At 52.1% G+C, this 6,000-nt stretch overlaps 1 protein-coding gene across 1 annotated transcript in view; it reads right to left on the minus strand.

Moving 5' to 3' along the window:
- The window catches only part of LOC144115429 (acyl-CoA Delta-9 desaturase-like), an 89,537-nt gene extending 86,200 nt beyond the window's left edge, over positions 1–3,337 (minus strand). Inside the window, exon 1 of the mRNA XM_077649828.1 lies at positions 3,045–3,337. The gene's annotated coding sequence lies outside the window, so the exon portion shown is untranslated. The remainder of the gene's footprint in view (positions 1–3,044) is intronic.
- Positions 3,338–6,000: the final 2,663 nt, after the last annotated feature.

Genomic DNA, 6,000 nt, shown 5'->3' on the forward strand with positions numbered 1-6,000 from the left:
CTGGCCAGCATGTTAACAAAACCACCACCGTCACCATGCGGGAGGCTTTAGTGCTGCCTTCCGAGAGATACGCAACGGCGGGTGTATGCGCAGGAGGAGGCTATGGCAATGGAGATAACTAAGCCGCGGATTTCCAACCCCTAAGCGACGCCTCGCTGCGTGTTCGAGCGGGTGAGCGCGCGGTTTTCTCCGTGGAAGCGTCGCCGCCCCCTGCGAGATCTGACCGGTCGGCCAGCCGGCGGCTTCCGTGCGTGCCACTACAGCCCGTTTCGCATACGCGGTGTGGTGCTTGGCTGCTTTTCATGTAGGCCGCCGGCGGCGCCTCGGCGTCTGACCGGGCGCGCGATGAGCGCCGCGCTGTTCTTTCCCGTTATGTAACCCGCCGCAAGAGGAGGTCAACGTGTGAACGCCACGCCACAATCGGCCCTTTGTTTCGGCGGCGCAGAGTTCGAGGTCAGCTGCTCATGGCGGCGGTCGGTGGGGGGTGGATGCAGCTCTTCGGATGCGTGGTGGCCTCCCCCCGCGTGTCTTTGAGCGCCCCTTAGCCGCGTGCTGTTGTGTAACTTGTGGGCTCGCGGCGGCACGCGGAGAAGGCACGTTGCGTGAGCGCCAGCTACCGCGCGTTGACTGGGTGCTTGTGTACTTGGACGCGTCGTCCTCTTCAGTGGACCGTGCATACAATGTTGCCGCTGCAAATGTGTCCCGCTGGCGGCTTTTGCAATGTGGACTTTTATGCGAAACCGTTTGCATTTGCTTTTCTTCTTTGCACTGCAGCGTCCGCTTCGTTATCCGTTTGTTTTAGCTCGAAGGACGACAACAATAGGCACGAGGTGTGCGAATGATAGAGACCGTGCACCTCTCGGCCTGATAACAATGCTAAGAATAATGCACGCACTGAGGCATAGGCAGCAGCTAGACAAGCCCTGTGCGTAAACACGACACTCATACTGCGGTGTCTCCGGTACGTTAAGGTTGTTGATTGCACAGAGCTCCAAACGCGTTTCGCTGCGGCCTTGCACTACTTACGGCCGCGACTTACAGGCACACTCGAGAACCTCCGCGGTGGCTGAGCGCCTGGAAAGCGCTTGGCTGCGGATCACGAGTTGGCAGGATCGAATGCCCGCCGCGGCATTGGCAGCGGACGCATTTCGATGGAGGCGGCATGCGAAAGCGTCCCTGTACTGAGATCGTGGCGCACATCGGAGAAGCCCCTGTGGCGGAAATTATTCAGGAGCTACGGCGTTGCCTCATAGCGCACACTGTTACTTTCAAACATAAAATAAGAAAAAAAGTCAATTAGCCATTTATCAAGCCACACTTGTGCTCCATGGGCTCAACGCCTGTCCAAGCCGTCCCGTAATTGCAATCGATCCATCTTTGAGTAACTGAGGTGATATGCTACTGGATAATTGGTAGACGGGAAAGTCACGAAGGCAAACTAGCTCGCCACGTTCCAACAAATGTTAAACTCCGAGCCTTTTAGTCGTGTCTGTGATTACTGCATTGTCTTCTCCGTCCTACCCTCCTCCAGAACATGTGACCCAATATGGCGGATGCTCAGAAATGCCGGCTTGATCTTCGGCTCACGTGACCCTTAGCTATGGCCTACGCCGAAGCCTGTAGAGGGAAGATATTTCTATCGGGTTTGTCATGCCACGATAAAGGTGAAAACTAGCCCCATAAACCCCGGGAAAAAAACAAAACAAAAAAAACTTCATGCAGCTGTCGGTGAAAAACAATGTGCTCGTTACAGAGGTGTTTTATCTGACGTCATGGAGTCACAACGCGCAAGACATTAAAGCTCAGGTAAACACGTGAAGCTAGCGGGAAACCTTAGCATACCTTATGACAGCGTCAATTTTACGAATCTACATCAATGCGTACTTTTGGTGACACCTCGCCGAACACATATTTAGTTCGCAACGGAAACAAGAAAGGTTTTCCATCTAGTGCTTGAAGGTTCGCTGTGGCTTTAATTTTACAAATTGCAGTCATCTGTCTTTGCTGAACCGCTCCGTCACGTGCCACTTCAACCCTTTTCAGCACGTGCACATCTATTCCGGAGCTTCGCGTTGATTAATACTAAGGATTAACCGCAAGCGAAAATCCGTCCTGCATACCATCCTACAAAAGCCTACAAACCGTGGGATGCCACGTTGATTGCTTTCATTCATAGTCTATTGAGGACCAATATGTTATTAAAACCCTTGTTTGCGCGCCGTATTTCTCTTAAGGCGAGGAATGAAAATGGACGAGTTTGAGCCACTGGAGCAGCATGGAAACAATGAGTCTCACGCAGCAGTTCGTTCTTCCCGTGTCATTAGACGAGTAACTCAGAGCGTTTCTCCCCCGCAAACATCATTCCCTACTATTCCGCTCATTGTTATGTACACTTTACACACGTGCATGCATATAAAATCGAGGACGCAGAATTTATAAAACAGCTTTCCAGAAAATCTACTCAAATATTTACGCATATCTGGCTCACAACTGCTTTATCGCTTAATGACGCTGTCATTGGAGATAAAAAAAATTCCTTTTTATCTCCAACGAGACGTGCTGCCTGAACAGATTGCATCAGCCAATGTTACCGTCGAACACAGGCGAACAGCACAAGCGGTAAAAGGATGTAGCAGTCATTCTGTGCACTGGGTAGCGGATTCAGAGCGCGGATTCTGTAGACATGCCACTAGGAAAAGAAGGAGCCTCATCCGAGGTCGCTTCGGATGCTGCGAGTGAACAGGGCACGGATGAACAAAGTAGGCTACGCGAGAACACACGTGGACGCAGGTAAGTATGCGCACGAAAGCGAGGCTGCAGGCTGCTCCAGCTGCATGCGCCCACATTTGGCACGATGCGCAGTTGCCGCCTCATCCCTCGTAAAACGCAGGCCGGAACGAAGAAGGAACGCGAAGTCGGCTGCCCCTTTTAGGCTCCCCACAGCGTCTCACGAGCATGATGGGCTACGCGCGTTGGCACCGCAAGAAGGCACTCGCCAGCTCCCATTGAAGGAGATGCGCGAACGTCGCCGGAGCCTTCCTCACCTGGGCGGATGCGGGCGGTTAGTCCTGGAACAAATGTTGGTCCAGCGGCTGTGCTTTGGTTCCGTGCTGCAGAAAGGGGTACGGCGCTGGGCTCGCGCTCGTCACCGGCAAGCCACCACTGGGCAATGCGAAACAATTCGGCCCGCGAGAAACTCCTCGGACGAGAAGACGGAAGTCGTCGCGGAAATCAGGCGCGGCCGGGATGATGGCACATGGACAGATTGGCGCTAGGGCTGGTCTCTGCGCGTAGGAGTCCCGTTCTTCTTGGTGCGGCGTCGGCTGCGTTTTTGGCCAGGACCGGCTGACGTTATGACCTAACAACGGGTGGCTTCTTCTCCCTCTCAGCCTCTTCGGAGGGAGGGCTACGGCGTTGCACCGGACAGGGGCGAGGGGCCCAGATTACGTGAGAGTGGGGGAGAGCCAGAGGAAGAGGGGGAGGAAGCGGGAGGCGGCTATGCGTGGCCTCGTAGCCCCGTGCGGAAGATGCCGGCCGGAGCGGAGAGAAGGGGAAGTGAATGCAGGAAGAGCGAGAGGGGCGACGGGAGAGAGGGGGCCGCGGTGCAGCACAAACTCAAAATAACTGGGTCTGGGTCGCTCAACGGTCCGCTTCGCCCCCTCGCAGCGTGCCGCCGTCTCCGCAGCCCGTTTTCCGCGCTCGCGCGGGAGTTCGTTGCCTCCTTTCGGCGATTATGACGACGAAGTTGCCTCGCCGTTGCCTCAGGTTGGGGCCTGTCACGGGCGCTGCCCGAATTCTGTCGGCGGAGCTGCCGAGTTGTTCACCTGCCATGCCTTAACCGAGATCGGGGAGGGGGGCTCAGTCCGATGCTCCTCCCGCATTGACTGCTGAAGAATGCGCTCTCCCTCCCATCTTCGCTGTCGTGGTGCTGCTACCACTGCAGGCCGCCGTGACCCAGTAAGATGCGACCCCCTCTCGCCGCCCCCTTCCCCCGTCTCCATAGCACGCGCGTCTCCTTACGCTGACGCCGCATGCGTTGGTGGGTCCCCGCGGGGCCTGATGTCCAATTCCTCGCAGGGTGGACCACGTGACCTCGGAGGAGACGTCTAGGGCCTTCTGGCTTTCGCATTCGCTCTTGTCGCCGAACCTGCCGTGTTAATGCGTTCACCGCCCGAGAAAGCAGGACGAAGTGAGGGCGTTTGTGCCTGGGCGCCTTATCGCTTTGTTCAGTCGCATAACGAGTTCTGCAAAACGCCGCAGTGGTTCGCGGTTACCTGGTTCTGATTCCTTTTTACTTTTTTTTTCTTGTACCGCGTGTCTATTTCAAACGTTTATTGACGCTTTGGAATTTTTCAGAATTTAATAATTCATTTTCTTTCATATGATGGTCTAATTGCAATGTGGCGGTTTCATTAAACATCACACAAGAAAAGATACGGTCTAAACTCCGCTCTTACACCGTTGCTGCAATCTGTGAGGGCATCATTGGGTCAGAGAGCGGCTCACTGCGCACTGTCGCTCCGTTTCAAGATCTTTGCTGTTGCAGTTTTTCATAGATTCCTATCCCCACTATCCGATTCCGCAGTGTTCTGTTGGAGCTTTACCATGAATCTAATTACTCGTTAATTTATTTGTTTCTTCGCTCGCTTCTTTATTAAATAAAATTAGATGACACATACAAAAATAGCCGCTGTGAAATGTATTGTATGACGCCTGACGAGGCCTTGGTACCTTAACTGCGTGCAGCATTGCACACAACCGCACCGCTATCTACCAAATACTTTTGTGGACTCAGCAGAAAAATAGAGTGAATAAGTGACATCACATGCACGCAAAAAAAAAGCTCCTGAAGAACAGCTGCTTAATTACAATAAACATAACAATGAACGAATAACAATAAAAAGTGACAAGTGGTACCAAAATAAATAAGCCGAAAAAATAAAACTGATAAAGTTGTATACACAGAGTATCGAAATGCTCCAGATATATAAATTTTTTTCCTTATACATCGAAAAAATCCGCTGAGTTACACAACTGTTGCTTGAAAGAAGAGTTGAAAGGCGGAGGTTTATGTAACGAGATCCCAGGCATCCGACGAGAGTCGAATAAGGCTGGATAACAGTAAGCTACCCCTGAAGTCTACTTCACCCGACTACACGTGGTCTCCGGCACAGCTTCGACGATTCCACAGGTAAACGCGGCAATTCAGGCACAGATTCGGAGCAGAGCTTGAGAGAGAAGTGTGGGATTTTTCAGGGCCTTTGCTGCAAATGTATAGTCGAAGCGAACAGTTTTCTGTGTAGCGACGGTGGCGTGGCGAGTGTGAAAGATGAAATTACAGCAGGTGTCGCCGCTTCTCTAAGCAAGGCATAAAGGCCGACACACCTTGGCCGTCATTTTGCTCTGCCCTGCTGCAACCGGAAGTGTGAAATCGACTTTCTTTGAGTTAACATTTTAAATGTTAAAAGTGACATCTTTGTAATATTATGTAAGGACAACTTTATTAGACGGGGTTGTTTTTGCCTCGTCGAATACCGCTATTCGATCTCACGCCTAGCTGCCTAGGTTCGTATTTGCGTTCCGTGCAACATATTTTGGCGTACGAACGCAGCCAATGGCCACTGACATCGGGAAAGACAGCATCGAAGAGTAACTTTCGGAATGCTCACTTGCACACTTTTCTCTCGTTTGTTTTCTGACGAAGAGGCAATATTTCTCTATTTCTCCATGTGTTCGAATGAGGTATCGCAACCGTAAGACAGGTGTCCGCAAGATAGGCAAGAAGAAGAAATCCGCATGCACGCGCCTCGAATACGACCCACTTACGTGCTAATGCACTCGTCGCAATTTATTGGTTTATTTACTTTCTTTTACTTTCGACGTCCCACTCACTTTCTCCACTTTCTTTTTACGGCGCAGCGTTAATTTCTGAAACGCGGTTTCACAGTAGCAGGCTCTTTTGGTAGCCACTCTTGCCACCTTATCTGCGGGAATAAAAGC

The sequence above is a fragment of the Amblyomma americanum genome, chromosome 1 (genome assembly GCF_052857255.1).
Source record: "Amblyomma americanum isolate KBUSLIRL-KWMA chromosome 1, ASM5285725v1, whole genome shotgun sequence".
NCBI classification, from domain to species: domain Eukaryota; kingdom Metazoa; phylum Arthropoda; class Arachnida; order Ixodida; family Ixodidae; genus Amblyomma; species Amblyomma americanum.